This window comes from Ambystoma mexicanum, unplaced genomic scaffold (assembly GCF_040938575.1).
Source record: "Ambystoma mexicanum isolate Mex_15411 unplaced genomic scaffold, UKY_AmexF1_1 Mex_scaf106, whole genome shotgun sequence".
Classification (NCBI taxonomy): Eukaryota; Metazoa; Chordata; class Amphibia; order Caudata; family Ambystomatidae; genus Ambystoma; species Ambystoma mexicanum.
In genome coordinates this window covers 370119-390816 of record NW_027182332.1, presented here as the reverse complement: position 1 = coordinate 390816, position 20698 = coordinate 370119, and the positions used below count along the sequence as shown (strand labels likewise).

The window sequence follows — 20698 nt, the reverse complement described above, 5'->3', positions numbered from 1 at the left end:
TTAAGCATCTAGTCGGCTAGACCTTGCAGTTTTGAAAGGCAATTGAGAAATGGCTCACTTCCTGAACTTGGAGCACAAAAAAGCCTACAGCACCTGGTATTCCCAGGCGGTCTCCCATCCAGGTACTAACTAGGCCCAACACTGCTTAGCTTCCGAGATCAGACGAGATCGGGCGCATTCAGTGTGGTGTGGCCGTAGGCTCTGGGCCTAGTGAGTTTTGTACTTTTAAGCATCTAGTCGGCTAGACCTTGCAGTTTTGAAAGGCAATTGAGAAATGGCTCACTTCCTGAACTTGGAGCACAAAAAAGCCTACAGCACCTGGTATTCCCAGGCGGTCTCCCATCCAGGTACTAACTAGGCCCGACACTGCTTAGTGTGGTGTGGCCGTAGGCTCTAGAAATGCTAAGAATATTACTCTTATGCATTTGCATTTAGTAAGCTAAGCCATGCAGCCACTTGCAACATGATACCACGCTCATCGCTCGATCAGGCTCGATCAGGCGAGATATATAAGACTGGTGGGCCCATTCAGGACTCCTATGTCTGGTAGGATAACTTTAATCCATCCATCCTGTTTCTGTTGCAGGGAGGTGGAGAGAACAATCAACACAATAACGGCTTTCTTTCATGCCTCTTGAAGGACTCAATATTCTCTGTACTGCATTACATGTGAAAGTCGATTTATTACCCATGAACACACTACCTGTATGCTAATTATATGTAAATAGGTAGCTCCAGCCCTCATAATGTTGTCCAACATTTCCGCTATAAAACGGGATAAAATTATTTTGGAAACATACCAAATTTGAAAAGTAATTGAGAAGTTGTGCAATTACTAATCATGGAGCACAAAATAGCCTACAGCACCTGGTATTGCCAGGCGGTCTCCCATCCAGGTACTAACTAGGCCCGACACTGCTTAGCTTCCGAGATCAGACGAGATCGGGCGCATTCAGTGTGGTGTGGCCGTAGGCTCTGGGCCTAGTGAGTTTTGTACTTTTAAGCATCTAGTCGGCTAGACCTTGCAGTTTTGAAAGGCAATTGAGAAATGGCTCACTTCCTGAACTTGGAGCACAAAAAAGCCTACAGCACCTGGTATTCCCAGGCGGTCTCCCATCCAGGTACTAACTAGGCCCGACACTGCTTAGCTTCCGAGATCAGACGAGATCGGGCGCATTCAGTGTGGTGTGGCCGTAGGCTCTGGTCCTAGTGAGTTTTGTACTTTTAAGCATCTAGTCGGCTAGACCTTGCAGTTTTGAAAGGCAATTGAGAAATGGCTCACTTCCTGAACTTGGAGCACAAAAAAGCCTACAGCACCTGGTATTCCCAGGCGGTCTCCCATCCAGGTACTAACTAGGCCTGACACTGCTTAGCTTCCGAGATCAGACGAGATCGGGCGCATTCAGTGTGGTGTGGCCGTAGGCTCTGGGCCTAGTGAGTTTTGTACTTTTAAGCATCTAGTCGGCTAGACCTTGCAGTTTTGAAAGGCAATTGAGAAATGGCTCACTTCCTGAACTTGGAGCACAAAAAAGCCTACAGCACCTGGTATTCCCAGGCGGTCTCCCATCCAGGTACTAACTAGGCCCGACACTGCTTAGCTTCCGAGATCAGACGAGATCGGGCGCATTCAGTGTGGTGTGGCCGTAGGCTCTGGGCCTAGTGAGTTTTGTACTTTTAAGCATCTAGTCGGCTAGACCTTGCAGTTTTGAAAGGCAATTGAGAAATGGCTCACTTCCTGAACTTGGAGCACAAAAAAGCCTACAGCACCTGGTATTCCCAGGCGGTCTCCCATCCAGGTACTAACTAGGCCCGACACTGCTTAGCTTCCGAGATCAGACGAGATCGGGCGCATTCAGTGTGGTGTGGCCGTAGGCTCTGGGCCTAGTGAGTTTTGTACTTTTAAGCATCTAGTCGGCTAGACCTTGCAGTTTTGAAAGGCAATTGAGAAATGGCTCACTTCCTGAACTTGGAGCACAAAAAAGCCTACAGCACCTGGTATTCCCAGGCGGTCTCCCATCCAGGTACTAACTAGGCCCAACACTGCTTAGCTTCCGAGATCAGACGAGATCGGGCGCATTCAGTGTGGTGTGGCCGTAGGCTCTGGGCCTAGTGAGTTTTGTACTTTTAAGCATCTAGTCGGCTAGACCTTGCAGTTTTGAAAGGCAATTGAGAAATGGCTCACTTCCTGAACTTGGAGCACAAAAAAGCCTACAGCACCTGGTATTCCCAGGCGGTCTCCCATCCAGGTACTAACTAGGCCTGACACTGCTTAGCTTCCGAGATCAGACGAGATCGGGCGCATTCAGTGTGGTGTGGCCGTAGGCTCTGGGCCTAGTGAGTTTTGTACTTTTAAGCATCTAGTCGGCTAGACCTTGCAGTTTTGAAAGGCAATTGAGAAATGGCTCACTTCCTGAACTTGGAGCACAAAAAAGCCTACAGCACCTGGTATTCCCAGGCGGTCTCCCATCCAGGTACTAACTAGGCCCGACACTGCTTAGCTTCCGAGATCAGACGAGATCGGGCGCATTCAGTGTGGTGTGGCCGTAGGCTCTGGGCCTAGTGAGTTTTGTACTTTTAAGCATCTAGTCGGCTAGACCTTGCAGTTTTGAAAGGCAATTGAGAAATGGCTCACTTCCTGAACTTGGAGCACAAAAAAGCCTACAGCACCTGGTATTCCCAGGCGGTCTCCCATCCAGGTACTAACTAGGCCCGACACTGCTTAGCTTCCGAGATCAGACGAGATCGGGCGCATTCAGTGTGGTGTGGCCGTAGGCTCTGGGCCTAGTGAGTTTTGTACTTTTAAGCATCTAGTCGGCTAGACCTTGCAGTTTTGAAAGGCAATTGAGAAATGGCTCACTTCCTGAACTTGGAGCACAAAAAAGCCTACAGCACCTGGTATTCCCAGGCGGTCTCCCATCCAGGTACTAACTAGGCCCAACACTGCTTAGCTTCCGAGATCAGACGAGATCGGGCGCATTCAGTGTGGTGTGGCCGTAGGCTCTGGGCCTAGTGAGTTTTGTACTTTTAAGCATCTAGTCGGCTAGACCTTGCAGTTTTGAAAGGCAATTGAGAAATGGCTCACTTCCTGAACTTGGAGCACAAAAAAGCCTACAGCACCTGGTATTCCCAGGCGGTCTCCCATCCAGGTACTAACTAGGCCCGACACTGCTTAGCTTCCGAGATCAGACGAGATCGGGCGCATTCAGTGTGGTGTGGCCGTAGGCTCTAGAAATGCTAAGAATATTACTCTTATGCATTTGCATTTAGTAAGCTAAGCCATGCAGCCACTTGCAACATGATACCACGCTCATCGCTCGATCAGGCTCGATCAGGCGAGATATATAAGACTGGTGGGCCCATTCAGGACTCCTATGTCTGGTAGGATAACTTTAATCCATCCATCCTGTTTCTGTTGCAGGGAGGTGGAGAGAACAATCAACACAATAACGGCTTTCTTTCATGCCTCTTGAAGGACTCAATATTCTCTGTACTGCATTACATGTGAAAGTCGATTTATTACCCATGAACACACTACCTGTATGCTAATTATATGTAAATAGGTAGCTCCAGCCCTCATAATGTTGTCCAACATTTCCGCTATAAAACGGGATACAATTATTTTGGAAACATACCAAATTTGAAAAGTAATTGAGAAGTTGTGCAATTACTAATCATGGAGCACAAAATAGCCTACAGCACCTGGTATTCCCAGGCGGTCTCCCATCCAGGTACTAACTAGGCCCGACACTGCTTAGCTTCCGAGATCAGACGAGATCGGGCGCATTCAGTGTGGTGTGGCCGTAGGCTCTGGGCCTAGTGAGTTTTGTACTTTTAAGCATCTAGTCGGCTAGACCTTGCAGTTTTGAAAGGCAATTGAGAAATGGCTCACTTCCTGAACTTGGAGCACAAAAAAGCCTACAGCACCTGGTATTCCCAGGCGGTCTCCCATCCAGGTACTAACTAGGCCCGACACTGCTTAGCTTCCGAGATCAGACGAGATCGGGCGCATTCAGTGTGGTGTGGCCGTAGGCTCTGGTCCTAGTGAGTTTTGTACTTTTAAGCATCTAGTCGGCTAGACCTTGCAGTTTTGAAAGGCAATTGAGAAATGGCTCACTTCCTGAACTTGGAGCACAAAAAAGCCTACAGCACCTGGTATTCCCAGGCGGTCTCCCATCCAGGTACTAACTAGGCCCGACACTGCTTAGTGTGGTGTGGCCGTAGGCTCTAGAAATGCTAAGAATATTACTCTTATGCATTTGCATTTAGTAAGCTAAGCCATGCAGCCACTTGCAACATGATACCACGCTCATCGCTCGATCAGGCTCGATCAGGCGAGATATATAAGACTGGTGGGCCCATTCAGGACTCCTATGTCTGGTAGGATAACTTTAATCCATCCATCCTGTTTCTGTTGCAGGGAGGTGGAGAGAACAATCAACACAATAACGGCTTTCTTTCATGCCTCTTGAAGGACTCAATATTCTCTGTACTGCATTACATGTGAAAGTCGATTTATTACCCATGAACACACTACCTGTATGCTAATTATATGTAAATAGGTAGCTCCAGCCCTCATAATGTTGTCCAACATTTCCGCTATAAAACGGGATACAATTATTTTGGAAACATACCAAATTTGAAAAGTAATTGAGAAGTTGTGCAATTACTAATCATGGAGCACAAAATAGCCTACAGCACCTGGTATTCCCAGGCGGTCTCCCATCCAGGTACTAACTAGGCCCGACACTGCTTAGCTTCCGAGATCAGACGAGATCGGGCGCATTCAGTGTGGTGTGGCCGTAGGCTCTGGGCCTAGTGAGTTTTGTACTTTTAAGCATCTAGTCGGCTAGACCTTGCAGTTTTGAAAGGCAATTGAGAAATGGCTCACTTCCTGAACTTGGAGCACAAAAAAGCCTACAGCACCTGGTATTCCCAGGCGGTCTCCCATCCAGGTACTAACTAGGCCCGACACTGCTTAGATTCCGAGATCAGACGAGATCGGGCGCATTCAGTGTGGTGTGGCCGTAGGCTCTGGTCCTAGTGAGTTTTGTACTTTTAAGCATCTAGTCGGCTAGACCTTGCAGTTTTGAAAGGCAATTGAGAAATGGCTCACTTCCTGAACTTGGAGCACAAAAAAGCCTACAGCACCTGGTATTCCCAGGCGGTCTCCCATCCAGGTACTAACTAGGCCCGACACTGCTTAGTGTGGTGTGGCCGTAGGCTCTAGAAATGCTAAGAATATTACTCTTATGCATTTGCATTTAGTAAGCTAAGCCATGCAGCCACTTGCAACATGATACCACGCTCATCGCTCGATCAGGCTCGATCAGGCGAGATATATAAGACTGGTGGGCCCATTCAGGACTCCTATGTCTGGTAGGATAACTTTAATCCATCCATCCTGTTTCTGTTGCAGGGAGGTGGAGAGAACAATCAACACAATAACGGCTTTCTTTCATGCCTCTTGAAGGACTCAATATTCTCTGTACTGCATTACATGTGAAAGTCGATTTATTACCCATGAACACACTACCTGTATGCTAATTATATGTAAATAGGTAGCTCCAGCCCTCATAATGTTGTCCAACATTTCCGCTATAAAACGGGATAAAATTATTTTGGAAACATACCAAATTTGAAAAGTAATTGAGAAGTTGTGCAATTACTAATCATGGAGCACAAAATAGCCTACAGCACCTGGTATTCCCAGGCGGTCTCCCATCCAGGTACTAACTAGGCCCGACACTGCTTAGCTTCCGAGATCAGACGAGATCGGGCGCATTCAGTGTGGTGTGGCCGTAGGCTCTGGGCCTAGTGAGTTTTGTACTTTTAAGCATCTAGTCGGCTAGACCTTGCAGTTTTGAAAGGCAATTGAGAAATGGCTCACTTCCTGAACTTGGAGCACAAAAAAGCCTACAGCACCTGGTATTCCCAGGCGGTCTCCCATCCAGGTACTAACTAGGCCCGACACTGCTTAGCTTCCGAGATCAGACGAGATCGGGCGCATTCAGTGTGGTGTGGCCGTAGGCTCTGGTCCTAGTGAGTTTTGTACTTTTAAGCATCTAGTCGGCTAGACCTTGCAGTTTTGAAAGGCAATTGAGAAATGGCTCACTTCCTGAACTTGGAGCACAAAAAAGCCTACAGCACCTGGTATTCCCAGGCGGTCTCCCATCCAGGTACTAACTAGGCCCGACACTGCTTAGCTTCCGAGATCAGACGAGATCGGGCGCATTCAGTGTGGTGTGGCCGTAGGCTCTGGGCCTAGTGAGTTTTGTACTTTTAAGCATCTAGTCGGCTAGACCTTGCAGTTTTGAAAGGCAATTGAGAAATGGCTCACTTCCTGAACTTGGAGCACAAAAAAGCCTACAGCACCTGGTATTCCCAGGCGGTCTCCCATCCAGGTACTAACTAGGTCCGACACTGCTTAGCTTCCGAGATCAGACGAGATCGGGCGCATTCAGTGTGGTGTGGCCGTAGGCTCTGGGCCTAGTGAGTTTTGTACTTTTAAGCATATAGTCGGCTAGACCTTGCAGTTTTGAAAGGCAATTGAGAAATGGCTCACTTCCTGAACTTGGAGCACAAAAAAGCCTACAGCACCTGGTATTCCCAGGCGGTCTCCCATCCAGGTACTAACTAGGCCCGACACTGCTTAGCTTCCGAGATCAGACGAGATCAGGCGCATTCAGTGTGGTGTGGCCGTAGGCTCTGGGCCTAGTGAGTTTTGTACTTTTAAGCATCTAGTCGGCTAGACCTTGCAGTTTTGAAAGGCAATTGAGAAATGGCTCACTTCCTGAACTTGGAGCACAAAAAAGCCTACAGCACCTGGTATTCCCAGGCGGTCTCCCATCCAGGTACTAACTAGGCCCGACACTGCTTAGCTTCCGAGATCAGACGAGATCGGGCGCATTCAGTGTGGTGTGGCCGTAGGCTCTAGAAATGCTAAGAATATTACTCTTATGCATTTGCATTTAGTAAGCTAAGCCATGCAGCCACTTGCAACATGATACCACGCTCATCGCTCGATCAGCGCTCGATCAGGCTCGATCAGGCGAGATATATAAGACTGGTGGGCCCATTCAGGACTCCTATGTCTGGTAGGATAACTTTAATCCATCCATCCTGTTTCTGTTGCAGGGAGGTGGAGAGAACAATCAACACAATAACGGCTTTCTTTCATGCCTCTTGAAGGACTCAATATTCTCTGTACTGCATTACATGTGAAAGTCGATTTATTACCCATGAACACACTACCTGTATGCTAATTATATGTAAATAGGTAGCTCCAGCCCTCATAATGCTGTCCAACATTTCCGCTATAAAACGGGATACAATTATTTTGGAAACATACCAAATTTGAAAAGTAATTGAGAAGTTGCGCAATTACTAATCATGGAGCACAAAATAGCCTACAGCACCTGGTATTCCCAGGCGGTCTCCCATCCAGGTACTAACTAGGCCCGACACTGCTTAGCTTCCGAGATCAGACGAGATCGGGCGCATTCAGTGTGGTGTGGCCGTAGGCTCTGGGCCTAGTGAGTTTTGTACTTTTAAGCATCTAGTCGGCTAGACCTTGCAGTTTTGAAAGGCAATTGAGAAATGGCTCACTTCCTGAACTTGGAGCACAAAAAAGCCTACAGCACCTGATATTCCCAGGCGGTCTCCCATCCAGGTACTAACTAGGCCCGACACTGCTTAGCTTCCGAGATCAGACGAGATCGGGCGCATTCAGTGTGGTGTGGCCGTAGGCTCTGGGCCTAGTGAGTTTTGTACTTTTAAGCATCTAGTCGGCTAGACCTTGCAGTTTTGAAAGGCAATTGAGAAATGGCTCACTTCCTGAACTTGGAGCACAAAAAAGCCTACAGCACCTGGTATTCCCATGCGGTCTCCCATCCAGGTACTAACTAGGCCCGACACTGCTTAGCTTCCGAGATCAGACGAGATCAGGCGCATTCAGTGTGGTGTGGCCGTAGGCTCTGGGCCTAGTGAGTTTTGTACTTTTAAGCATCTAGTCGGCTAGACCTTGCAGTTTTGAAAGGCAATTGAGAAATGGCTCACTTCCTGAACTTGGAGCAAAAAAAAAGCCTACAGCACCTGGTATTCCCAGGCGGTCTCCCATCCAGGTACTAACTAGGCCCGACACTGCTTAGCTTCCGAGATCAGACGAGATCGGGCGCATTCAGTGTGGTGTGGCCGTAGGCTCTAGAAATGCTAAGAATATTACTCTTATGCATTTGCATTTAGTAAGCTAAGCCATGCAGCCACTTGCAACATGATACCACGCTCATCGCTCGATCAGGCTCGATCAGGCGAGATATATAAGACTGGTGGGCCCATTCAGGACTCCTATGTCTGGTAGGATAACTTTAATCCATCCATCCTGTTTCTGTTGCAGGGAGGTGGAGAGAACAATCAACACAATAACGGCTTTCTTTCATGCCTCTTGAAGGACTCAATATTCTCTGTACTGCATTACATGTGAAAGTCGATTTATTACCCATGAACACACTACCTGTATGCTAATTATATGTAAATAGGTAGCTCCAGCCCTCATAATGTTGTCCAACATTTCCGCTATAAAACGGGATACAATTATTTTGGAAACATACCAAATTTGAAAAGTAATTGAGAAGTTGTGCAATTACTAATCATGGAGCACAAAATAGCCTACAGCACCTGGTATTCCCAGGCGGTCTCCCATCCAGGTACTAACTAGGCCCGACACTGCTTAGCTTCCGAGATCAGACGAGATCGGGCGCATTCAGTGTGGTGTGGCCGTAGGCTCTGGGCCTAGTGAGTTTTGTACTTTTAAGCATCTAGTCGGCTAGACCTTGCAGTTTTGAAAGGCAATTGAGAAATGGCTCACTTCCTGAACTTGGAGCACAAAAAAGCCTACAGCACCTGGTATTCCCAGGCGGTCTCCCATCCAGGTACTAACTAGGCCCGACACTGCTTAGATTCCGAGATCAGACGAGATCGGGCGCATTCAGTGTGGTGTGGCCGTAGGCTCTGGTCCTAGTGAGTTTTGTACTTTTAAGCATCTAGTCGGCTAGACCTTGCAGTTTTGAAAGGCAATTGAGAAATGGCTCACTTCCTGAACTTGGAGCACAAAAAAGCCTACAGCACCTGGTATTCCCAGGCGGTCTCCCATCCAGGTACTAACTAGGCCCGACACTGCTTAGTGTGGTGTGGCCGTAGGCTCTAGAAATGCTAAGAATATTACTCTTATGCATTTGCATTTAGTAAGCTAAGCCATGCAGCCACTTGCAACATGATACCACGCTCATCGCTCGATCAGGCTCGATCAGGCGAGATATATAAGACTGGTGGGCCCATTCAGGACTCCTATGTCTGGTAGGATAACTTTAATCCATCCATCCTGTTTCTGTTGCAGGGAGGTGGAGAGAACAATCAACACAATAACGGCTTTCTTTCATGCCTCTTGAAGGACTCAATATTCTCTGTACTGCATTACATGTGAAAGTCGATTTATTACCCATGAACACACTACCTGTATGCTAATTATATGTAAATAGGTAGCTCCAGCCCTCATAATGTTGTCCAACATTTCCGCTATAAAACGGGATAAAATTATTTTGGAAACATACCAAATTTGAAAAGTAATTGAGAAGTTGTGCAATTACTAATCATGGAGCACAAAATAGCCTACAGCACCTGGTATTCCCAGGCGGTCTCCCATCCAGGTACTAACTAGGCCCGACACTGCTTAGCTTCCGAGATCAGACGAGATCGGGCGCATTCAGTGTGGTGTGGCCGTAGGCTCTGGGCCTAGTGAGTTTTGTACTTTTAAGCATCTAGTCGGCTAGACCTTGCAGTTTTGAAAGGCAATTGAGAAATGGCTCACTTCCTGAACTTGGAGCACAAAAAAGCCTACAGCACCTGGTATTCCCAGGCGGTCTCCCATCCAGGTACTAACTAGGCCCGACACTGCTTAGCTTCCGAGATCAGACGAGATCGGGCGCATTCAGTGTGGTGTGGCCGTAGGCTCTGGTCCTAGTGAGTTTTGTACTTTTAAGCATCTAGTCGGCTAGACCTTGCAGTTTTGAAAGGCAATTGAGAAATGGCTCACTTCCTGAACTTGGAGCACAAAAAAGCCTACAGCACCTGGTATTCCCAGGCGGTCTCCCATCCAGGTACTAACTAGGCCCGACACTGCTTAGCTTCCGAGATCAGACGAGATCGGGCGCATTCAGTGTGGTGTGGCCGTAGGCTCTGGGCCTAGTGAGTTTTGTACTTTTAAGCATCTAGTCGGCTAGACCTTGCAGTTTTGAAAGGCAATTGAGAAATGGCTCACTTCCTGAACTTGGAGCACAAAAAAGCCTACAGCACCTGGTATTCCCAGGCGGTCTCCCATCCAGGTACTAACTAGGCCCGACACTGCTTAGCTTCCGAGATCAGACGAGATCGGGCGCATTCAGTGTGGTGTGGCCGTAGGCTCTGGGCCTAGTGAGTTTTGTACTTTTAAGCATATAGTCGGCTAGACCTTGCAGTTTTGAAAGGCAATTGAGAAATGGCTCACTTCCTGAACTTGGAGCACAAAAAAGCCTACAGCACCTGGTATTCCCAGGCGGTCTCCCATCCAGGTACTAACTAGGCCCGACACTGCTTAGCTTCCGAGATCAGACGAGATCAGGCGCATTCAGTGTGGTGTGGCCGTAGGCTCTGGGCCTAGTGAGTTTTGTACTTTTAAGCATCTAGTCGGCTAGACCTTGCAGTTTTGAAAGGCAATTGAGAAATGGCTCACTTCCTGAACTTGGAGCACAAAAAAGCCTACAGCACCTGGTATTCCCAGGCGGTCTCCCATCCAGGTACTAACTAGGCCCGACACTGCTTAGCTTCCGAGATCAGACGAGATCGGGCGCATTCAGTGTGGTGTGGCCGTAGGCTCTAGAAATGCTAAGAATATTACTCTTATGCATTTGCATTTAGTAAGCTAAGCCATGCAGCCACTTGCAACATGATACCACGCTCATCGCTCGATCAGCGCTCGATCAGGCGAGATATATAAGACTGGTGGGCCCATTCAGGACTCCTATGTCTGGTAGGATAACTTTAATCCATCCATCCTGTTTCTGTTGCAGGGAGGTGGAGAGAACAATCAACACAATAACGGCTTTCTTTCATGCCTCTTGAAGGACTCAATATTCTCTGTACTGCATTACATGTGAAAGTCGATTTATTACCCATGAACACACTACCTGTATGCTAATTATATGTAAATAGGTAGCTCCAGCCCTCATAATGCTGTCCAACATTTCCGCTATAAAACGGGATACAATTATTTTGGAAACATACCAAATTTGAAAAGTAATTGAGAAGTTGCGCAATTACTAATCATGGAGCACAAAATAGCCTACAGCACCTGGTATTCCCAGGCGGTCTCCCATCCAGGTACTAACTAGGCCCGACACTGCTTAGCTTCCGAGATCAGACGAGATCGGGCGCATTCAGTGTGGTGTGGCCGTAGGCTCTGGGCCTAGTGAGTTTTGTACTTTTAAGCATCTAGTCGGCTAGACCTTGCAGTTTTGAAAGGCAATTGAGAAATGGCTCACTTCCTGAACTTGGAGCACAAAAAAGCCTACAGCACCTGGTATTCCCATGCGGTCTCCCATCCAGGTACTAACTAGGCCCGACACTGCTTAGCTTCCGAGATCAGACGAGATCAGGCGCATTCAGTGTGGTGTGGCCGTAGGCTCTGGGCCTAGTGAGTTTTGTACTTTTAAGCATCTAGTCGGCTAGACCTTGCAGTTTTGAAAGGCAATTGAGAAATGGCTCACTTCCTGAACTTGGAGCAAAAAAAAAGCCTACAGCACCTGGTATTCCCAGGCGGTCTCCCATCCAGGTACTAACTAGGCCCGACACTGCTTAGCTTCCGAGATCAGACGAGATCGGGCGCATTCAGTGTGGTGTGGCCGTAGGCTCTAGAAATGCTAAGAATATTACTCTTATGCATTTGCATTTAGTAAGCTAAGCCATGCAGCCACTTGCAACATGATACCACGCTCATCGCTCGATCAGGCTCGATCAGGCGAGATATATAAGACTGGTGGGCCCATTCAGGACTCCTATGTCTGGTAGGATAACTTTAATCCATCCATCCTGTTTCTGTTGCAGGGAGGTGGAGAGAACAATCAACACAATAACGGCTTTCTTTCATGCCTCTTGAAGGACTCAATATTCTCTGTACTGCATTACATGTGAAAGTCGATTTATTACCCATGAACACACTACCTGTATGCTAATTATATGTAAATAGGTAGCTCCAGCCCTCATAATGTTGTCCAACATTTCCGCTATAAAACGGGATACAATTATTTTGGAAACATACCAAATTTGAAAAGTAATTGAGAAGTTGTGCAATTACTAATCATGGAGCACAAAATAGCCTACAGCACCTGGTATTCCCAGGCGGTCTCCCATCCAGGTACTAACTAGGCCCGACACTGCTTAGCTTCCGAGATCAGACGAGATCGGGCGCATTCAGTGTGGTGTGGCCGTAGGCTCTGGGCCTAGTGAGTTTTGTACTTTTAAGCATCTAGTCGGCTAGACCTTGCAGTTTTGAAAGGCAATTGAGAAATGGCTCACTTCCTGAACTTGGAGCACAAAAAAGCCTACAGCACCTGGTATTCCCAGGCGGTCTCCCATCCAGGTACTAACTAGGCCCGACACTGCTTAGATTCCGAGATCAGACGAGATCGGGCGCATTCAGTGTGGTGTGGCCGTAGGCTCTGGTCCTAGTGAGTTTTGTACTTTTAAGCATCTAGTCGGCTAGACCTTGCAGTTTTGAAAGGCAATTGAGAAATGGCTCACTTCCTGAACTTGGAGCACAAAAAAGCCTACAGCACCTGGTATTCCCAGGCGGTCTCCCATCCAGGTACTAACTAGGCCCGACACTGCTTAGTGTGGTGTGGCCGTAGGCTCTAGAAATGCTAAGAATATTACTCTTATGCATTTGCATTTAGTAAGCTAAGCCATGCAGCCACTTGCAACATGATACCACGCTCATCGCTCGATCAGGCTCGATCAGGCGAGATATATAAGACTGGTGGGCCCATTCAGGACTCCTATGTCTGGTAGGATAACTTTAATCCATCCATCCTGTTTCTGTTGCAGGGAGGTGGAGAGAACAATCAACACAATAACGGCTTTCTTTCATGCCTCTTGAAGGACTCAATATTCTCTGTACTGCATTACATGTGAAAGTCGATTTATTACCCATGAACACACTACCTGTATGCTAATTATATGTAAATAGGTAGCTCCAGCCCTCATAATGTTGTCCAACATTTCCGCTATAAAACGGGATAAAATTATTTTGGAAACATACCAAATTTGAAAAGTAATTGAGAAGTTGTGCAATTACTAATCATGGAGCACAAAATAGCCTACAGCACCTGGTATTCCCAGGCGGTCTCCCATCCAGGTACTAACTAGGCCCGACACTGCTTAGCTTCCGAGATCAGACGAGATCGGGCGCATTCAGTGTGGTGTGGCCGTAGGCTCTGGGCCTAGTGAGTTTTGTACTTTTAAGCATCTAGTCGGCTAGACCTTGCAGTTTTGAAAGGCAATTGAGAAATGGCTCACTTCCTGAACTTGGAGCACAAAAAAGCCTACAGCACCTGGTATTCCCAGGCGGTCTCCCATCCAGGTACTAACTAGGCCCGACACTGCTTAGCTTCCGAGATCAGACGAGATCGGGCGCATTCAGTGTGGTGTGGTCGTAGGCTCTGGTCCTAGTGAGTTTTGTACTTTTAAGCATCTAGTCGGCTAGACCTTGCAGTTTTGAAAGGCAATTGAGAAATGGCTCACTTCCTGAACTTGGAGCACAAAAAAGCCTACAGCACCTGGTATTCCCAGGCGGTCTCCCATCCAGGTACTAACTAGGCCCGACACTGCTTAGCTTCCGAGATCAGACGAGATCGGGCGCATTCAGTGTGGTGTGGCCGTAGGCTCTGGGCCTAGTGAGTTTTGTACTTTTAAGCATCTAGTCGGCTAGACCTTGCAGTTTTGAAAGGCAATTGAGAAATGGCTCACTTCCTGAACTTGGAGCACAAAAAAGCCTACAGCACCTGGTATTCCCAGGCGGTCTCCCATCCAGGTACTAACTAGGTCCGACACTGCTTAGCTTCCGAGATCAGACGAGATCGGGCGCATTCAGTGTGGTGTGGCCGTAGGCTCTGGGCCTAGTGAGTTTTGTACTTTTAAGCATATAGTCGGCTAGACCTTGCAGTTTTGAAAGGCAATTGAGAAATGGCTCACTTCCTGAACTTGGAGCACAAAAAAGCCTACAGCACCTGGTATTCCCAGGCGGTCTCCCATCCAGGTACTAACTAGGCCCGACACTGCTTAGCTTCCGAGATCAGACGAGATCAGGCGCATTCAGTGTGGTGTGGCCGTAGGCTCTGGGCCTAGTGAGTTTTGTACTTTTAAGCATCTAGTCGGCTAGACCTTGCAGTTTTGAAAGGCAATTGAGAAATGGCTCACTTCCTGAACTTGGAGCACAAAAAAGCCTACAGCACCTGGTATTCCCAGGCGGTCTCCCATCCAGGTACTAACTAGGCCCGACACTGCTTAGCTTCCGAGATCAGACGAGATCGGGCGCATTCAGTGTGGTGTGGCCGTAGGCTCTAGAAATGCTAAGAATATTACTCTTATGCATTTGCATTTAGTAAGCTAAGCCATGCAGCCACTTGCAACATGATACCACGCTCATCGCTCGATCAGCGCTCGATCAGGCTCGATCAGGCGAGATATATAAGACTGGTGGGCCCATTCAGGACTCCTATGTCTGGTAGGATAACTTTAATCCATCCATCCTGTTTCTGTTGCAGGGAGGTGGAGAGAACAATCAACACAATAACGGCTTTCTTTCATGCCTCTTGAAGGACTCAATATTCTCTGTACTGCATTACATGTGAAAGTCGATTTATTACCCATGAACACACTACCTGTATGCTAATTATATGTAAATAGGTAGCTCCAGCCCTCATAATGCTGTCCAACATTTCCGCTATAAAACGGGATACAATTATTTTGGAAACATACCAAATTTGAAAAGTAATTGAGAAGTTGCGCAATTACTAATCATGGAGCACAAAATAGCCTACAGCACCTGGTATTCCCAGGCGGTCTCCCATCCAGGTACTAACTAGGCCCGACACTGCTTAGCTTCCGAGATCAGACGAGATCGGGCGCATTCAGTGTGGTGTGGCCGTAGGCTCTGGGCCTAGTGAGTTTTGTACTTTTAAGCATCTAGTCGGCTAGACCTTGCAGTTTTGAAAGGCAATTGAGAAATGGCTCACTTCCTGAACTTGGAGCACAAAAAAGCCTACAGCACCTGATATTCCCAGGCGGTCTCCCATCCAGGTACTAACTAGGCCCGACACTGCTTAGCTTCCGAGATCAGACGAGATCGGGCGCATTCAGTGTGGTGTGGCCGTAGGCTCTGGGCCTAGTGAGTTTTGTACTTTTAAGCATCTAGTCGGCTAGACCTTGCAGTTTTGAAAGGCAATTGAGAAATGGCTCACTTCCTGAACTTGGAGCACAAAAAAGCCTACAGCACCTGGTATTCCCATGCGGTCTCCCATCCAGGTACTAACTAGGCCCGACACTGCTTAGCTTCCGAGATCAGACGAGATCAGGCGCATTCAGTGTGGTGTGGCCGTAGGCTCTGGGCCTAGTGAGTTTTGTACTTTTAAGCATCTAGTCGGCTAGACCTTGCAGTTTTGAAAGGCAATTGAGAAATGGCTCACTTCCTGAACTTGGAGCAAAAAAAAAGCCTACAGCACCTGGTATTCCCAGGCGGTCTCCCATCCAGGTACTAACTAGGCCCGACACTGCTTAGCTTCCGAGATCAGACGAGATCGGGCGCATTCAGTGTGGTGTGGCCGTAGGCTCTAGAAATGCTAAGAATATTACTCTTATGCATTTGCATTTAGTAAGCTAAGCCATGCAGCCACTTGCAACATGATACCACGCTCATCGCTCGATCAGGCTCGATCAGGCGAGATATATAAGACTGGTGGGCCCATTCAGGACTCCTATGTCTGGTAGGATAACTTTAATCCATCCATCCTGTTTCTGTTGCAGGGAGGTGGAGAGAACAATCAACACAATAACGGCTTTCTTTCATGCCTCTTGAAGGACTCAATATTCTCTGTACTGCATTACATGTGAAAGTCGATTTATTACCCATGAACACACTACCTGTATGCTAATTATATGTAAATAGGTAGCTCCAGCCCTCATAATGTTGTCCAACATTTCCGCTATAAAACGGGATACAATTATTTTGGAAACATACCAAATTTGAAAAGTAATTGAGAAGTTGTGCAATTACTAATCATGGAGCACAAAATAGCCTACAGCACCTGGTATTCCCAGGCGGTCTCCCATCCAGGTACTAACTAGGCCCGACACTGCTTAGCTTCCGAGATCAGACGAGATCGGGCGCATTCAGTGTGGTGTGGCCGTAGGCTCTGGGCCTAGTGAGTTTTGTACTTTTAAGCATCTAGTCGGCTAGACCTTGCAGTTTTGAAAGGCAATTGAGAAATGGCTCACTTCCTGAACTTGGAGCACAAAAAAGCCTACAGCACCTGGTATTCCCAGGCGGTCTCCCATCCAGGTACTAACTAGGCCCGACACTGCTTAGATTCCGAGATCAGACGAGATCGGGCGCATTCAGTGTGGTGTGGCCGTAGGCTCTGGTCCTAGTGAGTTTTGTACTTTTAAGCATCTAGTCGGCTAGACCTTGCAGTTTTGAAAGGCAATTGAGAAATGGCTCACTTCCTGAACTTGGAGCACAAAAAAGCCTACAGCACCTGGTATTCCCAGGCGGTCTCCCATCCAGGTACTAACTAGGCCCGACACTGCTTAGTGTGGTGTGGCCGTAGGCTCTAGAAATGCTAAGAATATTACTCTTATGCATTTGCATTTAGTAAGCTAAGCCATGCAGCCACTTGCAACATGATACCACGCTCATCGCTCGATCAGGCTCGATCAGGCGAGATATATAAGACTGGTGGGCCCATTCAGGACTCCTATGTCTGGTAGGATAACTTTAATCCATCCATCCTGTTTCTGTTGCAGGGAGGTGGAGAGAACAATCAACACAATAACGGCTTTCTTTCATGCCTCTTGAAGGACTCAATATTCTCTGTACTGCATTACATGTGAAAGTCGATTTATTACCCATGAACACACTACCTGTATGCTAATTATATGTAAATAGGTAGCTCCAGCCCTCATAATGTTGTCCAACATTTCCGCTATAAAACGGGATAAAATTATTTTGGAAACATACCAAATTTGAAAAGTAATTGAGAAGTTGTGCAATTACTAATCATGGAGCACAAAATAGCCTACAGCACCTGGTATTCCCAGGCGGTCTCCCATCCAGGTACTAACTAGGCCCGACACTGCTTAGCTTCCGAGATCAGACGAGATCGGGCGCATTCAGTGTGGTGTGGCCGTAGGCTCTGGGCCTAGTGAGTTTTGTACTTTTAAGCATCTAGTCGGCTAGACCTTGCAGTTTTGAAAGGCAATTGAGAAATGGCTCACTTCCTGAACTTGGAGCACAAAAAAGCCTACAGCACCTGGTATTCCCAGGCGGTCTCCCATCCAGGTACTAACTAGGCCCGACACTGCTTAGCTTCCGAGATCAGACGAGATCGGGCGCATTCAGTGTGGTGTGGCCGTAGGCTCTGGTCCTAGTGAGTTTTGTACTTTTAAGCATCTAGTCGGCTAGACCTTGCAGTTTTGAAAGGCAATTGAGAAATGGCTCACTTCCTGAACTTGGAGCACAAAAAAGCCTACAGCACCTGGTATTCCCAGGCGGTCTCCCATCCAGGTACTAACTAGGCCCGACACTGCTTAGCTTCCGAGATCAGACGAGATCGGGCGCATTCAGTGTGGTGTGGCCGTAGGCTCTGGGCCTAGTGAGTTTTGTACTTTTAAGCATCTAGTCGGCTAGACCTTGCAGTTTTGAAAGGCAATTGAGAAATGGCTCACTTCCTGAACTTGGAGCACAAAAAAGCCTACAGCACCTGGTATTCCCAGGCGGTCTCCCATCCAGGTACTAACTAGGCCCGACACTGCTTAGCTTCCGAGATCAGACGAGATCGGGCGCATTCAGTGTGGTGTGGCCGTAGGCTCTGGGCCTAGTGAGTTTTGTACTTTTAAGCATATAGTCGGCTAGACCTTGCAGTTTTGAAAGGCAATTGAGAAATGGCTCACTTCCTGAACTTGGAGCACAAAAAAGCCTACAGCACCTGGTATTCCCAGGCGGTCTCCCATCCAGGTACTAACTAGGCCCGACACTGCTTAGCTTCCGAGATCAGACGAGATCAGGCGCATTCAGTGTGGTGTGGCCGTAGGCTCTGGGCCTAGTGAGTTTTGTACTTTTAAGCATCTAGTCGGCTAGACCTTGCAGTTTTGAAAGGCAATTGAGAAATGGCTCACTTCCTGAACTTGGAGCACAAAAAAGCCTACAGCACCTGGTATTCCCAGGCGGTCTCCCATCCAGGTACTAACTAGGCCCGACACTGCTTAGCTTCCGAGATCAGACGAGATCGGGCGCATTCAGTGTGGTGTGGCCGTAGGCTCTAGAAATGCTAAGAATATTACTCTTATGCATTTGCATTTAGTAAGCTAAGCCATGCAGCCACTTGCAACATGATACCACGCTCATCGCTCGATCAGCGCTCGATCAGGCGAGATATATAAGACTGGTGGGCCCATTCAGGACTCCTATGTCTGGTAGGATAACTTTAATCCATCCATCCTGTTTCTGTTGCAGGGAGGTGGAGAGAACAATCAACACAATAACGGCTTTCTTTCATGCCTCTTGAAGGACTCAATATTCTCTGTACTGCATTACATGTGAAAGTCGATTTATTACCCATGAACACACTACCTGTATGCTAATTATATGTAAATAGGTAGCTCCAGCCCTCATAATGCTGTCCAACATTTCCGCTATAAAACGGGATACAATTATTTTGGAAACATACCAAATTTGAAAAGTAATTGAGAAGTTGCGCAATTACTAATCATGGAGCACAAAATAGCCTACAGCACCTGGTATTCCCAGGCGGTCTCCCATCCAGGTACTAACTAGGCCCGACACTGCTTAGCTTCCGAGATCAGACGAGATCGGGCGCATTCAGTGTGGTGTGGCCGTAGGCTCTGGGCCTAGTGAGTTTTGTACTTTTAAGCATCTAGTCGGCTAGACCTTGCAGTTTTGAAAGGCAATTGAGAAATGGCTCACTTCCTGAACTTGGAGCACAAAAAAGCCTACAGCACCTGGTATTCCCATGCGGTCTCCCATCCAGGTACTAACTAGGCCCGACACTGCTTAGCTTCCGAGATCAGACGAGATCAGGCGCATTCAGTGTGGTGTGGCCGTAGGCTCTGGGCCTAGTGAGTTTTGTACTTTTAAGCATCTAGTCGGCTAGACCTTGCAGTTTTGAAAGGCAATTGAGAAATGGCTCACTTCCTGAACTTGGAGCAAAAAAAAAGCCTACAGCACCTGGTATTCCCAGGCGGTCTCCCATCCAGGTACTAACTAGGCCCGACACTGCTTAGCTTCCGAGATCAGACGAGATCGGGCGCATTCAGTGTGGTGTGGCCGTAGGCTCTAGAAATGCTAAGAATATTACTCTTATGCATTTGCATTTAGTAAGCTAAGCCATGCAGCCACTTGCAACATGATACCACGCTCATCGCTCGATCAGGCTCGATCAGGCGAGATATATAAGACTGGTGGGCCCATTCAGGACTCCTATGTCTGGTAGGATAACTTTAATCCATCCATCCTGTTTCTGTTGCAGGGAGGTGGAGAGAACAATCAACACAATAACGGCTTTCTTTCATGCCTCTTGAAGGACTCAATATTCTCTGTACTGCATTACATGTGAAAGTCGATTTATTACCCATGAACACACTACCTGTATGCTAATTATATGTAAATAGGTAGCTCCAGCCCTCATAATGTTGTCCAACATTTCCGCTATAAAACGGGATACAATTATTTTGGAAACATACCAAATTTGAAAAGTAATTGAGAAGTTGTGCAATTACTAATCATGGAGCACAAAATAGCCTACAGCACCTGGTATTCCCAGGCGGTCTCCCATCCAGGTACTAACTAGGCCCGACACTGCTTAGCTTCCGAGATCAGACGAGATCGGGCGCATTCAGTGTGGTGTGGCCGTAGGCTCTGGGCCTAGTGAGTTTTGTACTTTTAAGCATCTAGTCGGCTAGACCTTGCAGTTTTGAAAGGCAATTGAGAAATGGCTCACTTCCTGAACTTGGAGCACAAAAAAGCCTACAGCACCTGGTATTCCCAGGCGGTCTCCCATCCAGGTACTAACTAGGCCCGACACTGCTTAGATTCCGAGATCAGACGAGATCGGGCGCATTCAGTGTGGTGTGGCCGTAGGCTCTGGTCCTAGTGAGTTTTGTACTTTTAAGCATCTAGTCGGCTAGACCTTGCAGTTTTGAAAGGCAATTGAGAAATGGCTCACTTCCTGAACTTGGAGCACAAAAAAGCCTACAGCACCTGGTATTCCCAGGCGGTCTCCCATCCAGGTACTAACTAGGCCCGACACTGCTTAGTGTGGTGTGGCCGTAGGCTCTAGAAATGCTAAGAATATTACTCTTATGCATTTGCATTTAGTAA

The 20698-nt window shown here is 47.5% G+C and overlaps 62 non-coding genes across 62 annotated transcripts; all 62 read right to left on the bottom strand.

The window, feature by feature from the left end:
• Positions 1–81: 81 nt before the first annotated feature.
• Positions 82–200, bottom strand: LOC138553334 (5S ribosomal RNA). Its single transcript, XR_011296997.1, has one exon. It is a non-coding gene; the product is annotated as a 5S ribosomal RNA (ribosomal RNA).
• A 655-nt stretch (positions 201–855) lies between these two features.
• LOC138553147 (5S ribosomal RNA) lies at positions 856–974 on the bottom strand. The gene has a single exon (XR_011296823.1). It is a non-coding gene; the product is annotated as a 5S ribosomal RNA (ribosomal RNA).
• Positions 975–1080: 106 nt separating this feature from the next.
• Positions 1081–1199, bottom strand: LOC138551562 (5S ribosomal RNA). Its single transcript, XR_011295277.1, has one exon. It is a non-coding gene; the product is annotated as a 5S ribosomal RNA (ribosomal RNA).
• Positions 1200–1305: 106 nt separating this feature from the next.
• LOC138553029 (5S ribosomal RNA) lies at positions 1306–1424 on the bottom strand. The gene has a single exon (XR_011296706.1). It is a non-coding gene; the product is annotated as a 5S ribosomal RNA (ribosomal RNA).
• A 106-nt stretch (positions 1425–1530) lies between these two features.
• Positions 1531–1649, bottom strand: LOC138551560 (5S ribosomal RNA). The gene has a single exon (XR_011295275.1). It is a non-coding gene; the product is annotated as a 5S ribosomal RNA (ribosomal RNA).
• A 106-nt stretch (positions 1650–1755) lies between these two features.
• Positions 1756–1874, bottom strand: LOC138551559 (5S ribosomal RNA). Its single transcript, XR_011295274.1, has one exon. It is a non-coding gene; the product is annotated as a 5S ribosomal RNA (ribosomal RNA).
• Positions 1875–1980: 106 nt separating this feature from the next.
• LOC138553323 (5S ribosomal RNA) lies at positions 1981–2099 on the bottom strand. The gene has a single exon (XR_011296986.1). It is a non-coding gene; the product is annotated as a 5S ribosomal RNA (ribosomal RNA).
• Positions 2100–2205: 106 nt separating this feature from the next.
• Positions 2206–2324, bottom strand: LOC138553028 (5S ribosomal RNA). The gene has a single exon (XR_011296705.1). It is a non-coding gene; the product is annotated as a 5S ribosomal RNA (ribosomal RNA).
• A 106-nt stretch (positions 2325–2430) lies between these two features.
• On the bottom strand, positions 2431–2549 carry LOC138551558 (5S ribosomal RNA). Its single transcript, XR_011295273.1, has one exon. It is a non-coding gene; the product is annotated as a 5S ribosomal RNA (ribosomal RNA).
• Positions 2550–2655: 106 nt separating this feature from the next.
• Positions 2656–2774, bottom strand: LOC138551557 (5S ribosomal RNA). The gene has a single exon (XR_011295272.1). It is a non-coding gene; the product is annotated as a 5S ribosomal RNA (ribosomal RNA).
• Positions 2775–2880: 106 nt separating this feature from the next.
• Positions 2881–2999, bottom strand: LOC138553312 (5S ribosomal RNA). The gene has a single exon (XR_011296975.1). It is a non-coding gene; the product is annotated as a 5S ribosomal RNA (ribosomal RNA).
• Positions 3000–3105: 106 nt separating this feature from the next.
• Positions 3106–3224, bottom strand: LOC138551556 (5S ribosomal RNA). The gene has a single exon (XR_011295271.1). It is a non-coding gene; the product is annotated as a 5S ribosomal RNA (ribosomal RNA).
• Positions 3225–3687: 463 nt separating this feature from the next.
• On the bottom strand, positions 3688–3806 carry LOC138551555 (5S ribosomal RNA). The gene has a single exon (XR_011295270.1). It is a non-coding gene; the product is annotated as a 5S ribosomal RNA (ribosomal RNA).
• Positions 3807–3912: 106 nt separating this feature from the next.
• LOC138551554 (5S ribosomal RNA) lies at positions 3913–4031 on the bottom strand. The gene has a single exon (XR_011295269.1). It is a non-coding gene; the product is annotated as a 5S ribosomal RNA (ribosomal RNA).
• Positions 4032–4686: 655 nt separating this feature from the next.
• On the bottom strand, positions 4687–4805 carry LOC138551553 (5S ribosomal RNA). The gene has a single exon (XR_011295268.1). It is a non-coding gene; the product is annotated as a 5S ribosomal RNA (ribosomal RNA).
• A 106-nt stretch (positions 4806–4911) lies between these two features.
• Positions 4912–5030, bottom strand: LOC138553086 (5S ribosomal RNA). The gene has a single exon (XR_011296763.1). It is a non-coding gene; the product is annotated as a 5S ribosomal RNA (ribosomal RNA).
• Positions 5031–5685: 655 nt separating this feature from the next.
• On the bottom strand, positions 5686–5804 carry LOC138551552 (5S ribosomal RNA). Its single transcript, XR_011295267.1, has one exon. It is a non-coding gene; the product is annotated as a 5S ribosomal RNA (ribosomal RNA).
• Positions 5805–5910: 106 nt separating this feature from the next.
• LOC138551551 (5S ribosomal RNA) lies at positions 5911–6029 on the bottom strand. The gene has a single exon (XR_011295266.1). It is a non-coding gene; the product is annotated as a 5S ribosomal RNA (ribosomal RNA).
• A 106-nt stretch (positions 6030–6135) lies between these two features.
• On the bottom strand, positions 6136–6254 carry LOC138551549 (5S ribosomal RNA). Its single transcript, XR_011295264.1, has one exon. It is a non-coding gene; the product is annotated as a 5S ribosomal RNA (ribosomal RNA).
• Positions 6255–6360: 106 nt separating this feature from the next.
• On the bottom strand, positions 6361–6479 carry LOC138552633 (5S ribosomal RNA). The gene has a single exon (XR_011296313.1). It is a non-coding gene; the product is annotated as a 5S ribosomal RNA (ribosomal RNA).
• A 106-nt stretch (positions 6480–6585) lies between these two features.
• Positions 6586–6704, bottom strand: LOC138552669 (5S ribosomal RNA). The gene has a single exon (XR_011296349.1). It is a non-coding gene; the product is annotated as a 5S ribosomal RNA (ribosomal RNA).
• A 106-nt stretch (positions 6705–6810) lies between these two features.
• LOC138551548 (5S ribosomal RNA) lies at positions 6811–6929 on the bottom strand. The gene has a single exon (XR_011295263.1). It is a non-coding gene; the product is annotated as a 5S ribosomal RNA (ribosomal RNA).
• A 474-nt stretch (positions 6930–7403) lies between these two features.
• Positions 7404–7522, bottom strand: LOC138551546 (5S ribosomal RNA). Its single transcript, XR_011295262.1, has one exon. It is a non-coding gene; the product is annotated as a 5S ribosomal RNA (ribosomal RNA).
• Positions 7523–7628: 106 nt separating this feature from the next.
• On the bottom strand, positions 7629–7747 carry LOC138552583 (5S ribosomal RNA). The gene has a single exon (XR_011296263.1). It is a non-coding gene; the product is annotated as a 5S ribosomal RNA (ribosomal RNA).
• A 106-nt stretch (positions 7748–7853) lies between these two features.
• LOC138552892 (5S ribosomal RNA) lies at positions 7854–7972 on the bottom strand. The gene has a single exon (XR_011296570.1). It is a non-coding gene; the product is annotated as a 5S ribosomal RNA (ribosomal RNA).
• Positions 7973–8079: 107 nt separating this feature from the next.
• Positions 8080–8198, bottom strand: LOC138551545 (5S ribosomal RNA). Its single transcript, XR_011295261.1, has one exon. It is a non-coding gene; the product is annotated as a 5S ribosomal RNA (ribosomal RNA).
• A 463-nt stretch (positions 8199–8661) lies between these two features.
• Positions 8662–8780, bottom strand: LOC138551544 (5S ribosomal RNA). Its single transcript, XR_011295260.1, has one exon. It is a non-coding gene; the product is annotated as a 5S ribosomal RNA (ribosomal RNA).
• Positions 8781–8886: 106 nt separating this feature from the next.
• On the bottom strand, positions 8887–9005 carry LOC138553085 (5S ribosomal RNA). The gene has a single exon (XR_011296762.1). It is a non-coding gene; the product is annotated as a 5S ribosomal RNA (ribosomal RNA).
• Positions 9006–9660: 655 nt separating this feature from the next.
• On the bottom strand, positions 9661–9779 carry LOC138551543 (5S ribosomal RNA). Its single transcript, XR_011295259.1, has one exon. It is a non-coding gene; the product is annotated as a 5S ribosomal RNA (ribosomal RNA).
• A 106-nt stretch (positions 9780–9885) lies between these two features.
• On the bottom strand, positions 9886–10004 carry LOC138551542 (5S ribosomal RNA). The gene has a single exon (XR_011295258.1). It is a non-coding gene; the product is annotated as a 5S ribosomal RNA (ribosomal RNA).
• A 106-nt stretch (positions 10005–10110) lies between these two features.
• On the bottom strand, positions 10111–10229 carry LOC138551541 (5S ribosomal RNA). The gene has a single exon (XR_011295257.1). It is a non-coding gene; the product is annotated as a 5S ribosomal RNA (ribosomal RNA).
• Positions 10230–10335: 106 nt separating this feature from the next.
• On the bottom strand, positions 10336–10454 carry LOC138551540 (5S ribosomal RNA). The gene has a single exon (XR_011295256.1). It is a non-coding gene; the product is annotated as a 5S ribosomal RNA (ribosomal RNA).
• Positions 10455–10560: 106 nt separating this feature from the next.
• On the bottom strand, positions 10561–10679 carry LOC138552668 (5S ribosomal RNA). Its single transcript, XR_011296348.1, has one exon. It is a non-coding gene; the product is annotated as a 5S ribosomal RNA (ribosomal RNA).
• A 106-nt stretch (positions 10680–10785) lies between these two features.
• LOC138551539 (5S ribosomal RNA) lies at positions 10786–10904 on the bottom strand. The gene has a single exon (XR_011295255.1). It is a non-coding gene; the product is annotated as a 5S ribosomal RNA (ribosomal RNA).
• A 464-nt stretch (positions 10905–11368) lies between these two features.
• On the bottom strand, positions 11369–11487 carry LOC138551537 (5S ribosomal RNA). The gene has a single exon (XR_011295253.1). It is a non-coding gene; the product is annotated as a 5S ribosomal RNA (ribosomal RNA).
• A 106-nt stretch (positions 11488–11593) lies between these two features.
• Positions 11594–11712, bottom strand: LOC138552891 (5S ribosomal RNA). Its single transcript, XR_011296569.1, has one exon. It is a non-coding gene; the product is annotated as a 5S ribosomal RNA (ribosomal RNA).
• Positions 11713–11819: 107 nt separating this feature from the next.
• LOC138551535 (5S ribosomal RNA) lies at positions 11820–11938 on the bottom strand. Its single transcript, XR_011295252.1, has one exon. It is a non-coding gene; the product is annotated as a 5S ribosomal RNA (ribosomal RNA).
• Positions 11939–12401: 463 nt separating this feature from the next.
• Positions 12402–12520, bottom strand: LOC138551534 (5S ribosomal RNA). The gene has a single exon (XR_011295251.1). It is a non-coding gene; the product is annotated as a 5S ribosomal RNA (ribosomal RNA).
• A 106-nt stretch (positions 12521–12626) lies between these two features.
• Positions 12627–12745, bottom strand: LOC138553084 (5S ribosomal RNA). The gene has a single exon (XR_011296761.1). It is a non-coding gene; the product is annotated as a 5S ribosomal RNA (ribosomal RNA).
• A 655-nt stretch (positions 12746–13400) lies between these two features.
• On the bottom strand, positions 13401–13519 carry LOC138551533 (5S ribosomal RNA). Its single transcript, XR_011295250.1, has one exon. It is a non-coding gene; the product is annotated as a 5S ribosomal RNA (ribosomal RNA).
• Positions 13520–13625: 106 nt separating this feature from the next.
• LOC138552985 (5S ribosomal RNA) lies at positions 13626–13744 on the bottom strand. Its single transcript, XR_011296663.1, has one exon. It is a non-coding gene; the product is annotated as a 5S ribosomal RNA (ribosomal RNA).
• Positions 13745–13850: 106 nt separating this feature from the next.
• LOC138551532 (5S ribosomal RNA) lies at positions 13851–13969 on the bottom strand. Its single transcript, XR_011295249.1, has one exon. It is a non-coding gene; the product is annotated as a 5S ribosomal RNA (ribosomal RNA).
• Positions 13970–14075: 106 nt separating this feature from the next.
• LOC138552632 (5S ribosomal RNA) lies at positions 14076–14194 on the bottom strand. The gene has a single exon (XR_011296312.1). It is a non-coding gene; the product is annotated as a 5S ribosomal RNA (ribosomal RNA).
• Positions 14195–14300: 106 nt separating this feature from the next.
• On the bottom strand, positions 14301–14419 carry LOC138552667 (5S ribosomal RNA). The gene has a single exon (XR_011296347.1). It is a non-coding gene; the product is annotated as a 5S ribosomal RNA (ribosomal RNA).
• Positions 14420–14525: 106 nt separating this feature from the next.
• Positions 14526–14644, bottom strand: LOC138551531 (5S ribosomal RNA). The gene has a single exon (XR_011295248.1). It is a non-coding gene; the product is annotated as a 5S ribosomal RNA (ribosomal RNA).
• A 474-nt stretch (positions 14645–15118) lies between these two features.
• Positions 15119–15237, bottom strand: LOC138551530 (5S ribosomal RNA). The gene has a single exon (XR_011295246.1). It is a non-coding gene; the product is annotated as a 5S ribosomal RNA (ribosomal RNA).
• Positions 15238–15343: 106 nt separating this feature from the next.
• On the bottom strand, positions 15344–15462 carry LOC138552582 (5S ribosomal RNA). The gene has a single exon (XR_011296262.1). It is a non-coding gene; the product is annotated as a 5S ribosomal RNA (ribosomal RNA).
• Positions 15463–15568: 106 nt separating this feature from the next.
• On the bottom strand, positions 15569–15687 carry LOC138552890 (5S ribosomal RNA). Its single transcript, XR_011296568.1, has one exon. It is a non-coding gene; the product is annotated as a 5S ribosomal RNA (ribosomal RNA).
• A 107-nt stretch (positions 15688–15794) lies between these two features.
• Positions 15795–15913, bottom strand: LOC138551529 (5S ribosomal RNA). Its single transcript, XR_011295245.1, has one exon. It is a non-coding gene; the product is annotated as a 5S ribosomal RNA (ribosomal RNA).
• Positions 15914–16376: 463 nt separating this feature from the next.
• On the bottom strand, positions 16377–16495 carry LOC138551528 (5S ribosomal RNA). The gene has a single exon (XR_011295244.1). It is a non-coding gene; the product is annotated as a 5S ribosomal RNA (ribosomal RNA).
• A 106-nt stretch (positions 16496–16601) lies between these two features.
• On the bottom strand, positions 16602–16720 carry LOC138553083 (5S ribosomal RNA). The gene has a single exon (XR_011296760.1). It is a non-coding gene; the product is annotated as a 5S ribosomal RNA (ribosomal RNA).
• Positions 16721–17375: 655 nt separating this feature from the next.
• Positions 17376–17494, bottom strand: LOC138551527 (5S ribosomal RNA). The gene has a single exon (XR_011295243.1). It is a non-coding gene; the product is annotated as a 5S ribosomal RNA (ribosomal RNA).
• A 106-nt stretch (positions 17495–17600) lies between these two features.
• LOC138551524 (5S ribosomal RNA) lies at positions 17601–17719 on the bottom strand. The gene has a single exon (XR_011295241.1). It is a non-coding gene; the product is annotated as a 5S ribosomal RNA (ribosomal RNA).
• Positions 17720–17825: 106 nt separating this feature from the next.
• Positions 17826–17944, bottom strand: LOC138551523 (5S ribosomal RNA). Its single transcript, XR_011295240.1, has one exon. It is a non-coding gene; the product is annotated as a 5S ribosomal RNA (ribosomal RNA).
• Positions 17945–18050: 106 nt separating this feature from the next.
• On the bottom strand, positions 18051–18169 carry LOC138551522 (5S ribosomal RNA). The gene has a single exon (XR_011295239.1). It is a non-coding gene; the product is annotated as a 5S ribosomal RNA (ribosomal RNA).
• A 106-nt stretch (positions 18170–18275) lies between these two features.
• On the bottom strand, positions 18276–18394 carry LOC138552666 (5S ribosomal RNA). Its single transcript, XR_011296346.1, has one exon. It is a non-coding gene; the product is annotated as a 5S ribosomal RNA (ribosomal RNA).
• Positions 18395–18500: 106 nt separating this feature from the next.
• Positions 18501–18619, bottom strand: LOC138551521 (5S ribosomal RNA). The gene has a single exon (XR_011295238.1). It is a non-coding gene; the product is annotated as a 5S ribosomal RNA (ribosomal RNA).
• Positions 18620–19083: 464 nt separating this feature from the next.
• Positions 19084–19202, bottom strand: LOC138551520 (5S ribosomal RNA). Its single transcript, XR_011295237.1, has one exon. It is a non-coding gene; the product is annotated as a 5S ribosomal RNA (ribosomal RNA).
• A 106-nt stretch (positions 19203–19308) lies between these two features.
• LOC138552888 (5S ribosomal RNA) lies at positions 19309–19427 on the bottom strand. Its single transcript, XR_011296566.1, has one exon. It is a non-coding gene; the product is annotated as a 5S ribosomal RNA (ribosomal RNA).
• A 107-nt stretch (positions 19428–19534) lies between these two features.
• LOC138551519 (5S ribosomal RNA) lies at positions 19535–19653 on the bottom strand. Its single transcript, XR_011295236.1, has one exon. It is a non-coding gene; the product is annotated as a 5S ribosomal RNA (ribosomal RNA).
• Positions 19654–20116: 463 nt separating this feature from the next.
• On the bottom strand, positions 20117–20235 carry LOC138551518 (5S ribosomal RNA). The gene has a single exon (XR_011295235.1). It is a non-coding gene; the product is annotated as a 5S ribosomal RNA (ribosomal RNA).
• A 106-nt stretch (positions 20236–20341) lies between these two features.
• Positions 20342–20460, bottom strand: LOC138553082 (5S ribosomal RNA). Its single transcript, XR_011296759.1, has one exon. It is a non-coding gene; the product is annotated as a 5S ribosomal RNA (ribosomal RNA).
• Positions 20461–20698: the final 238 nt, after the last annotated feature.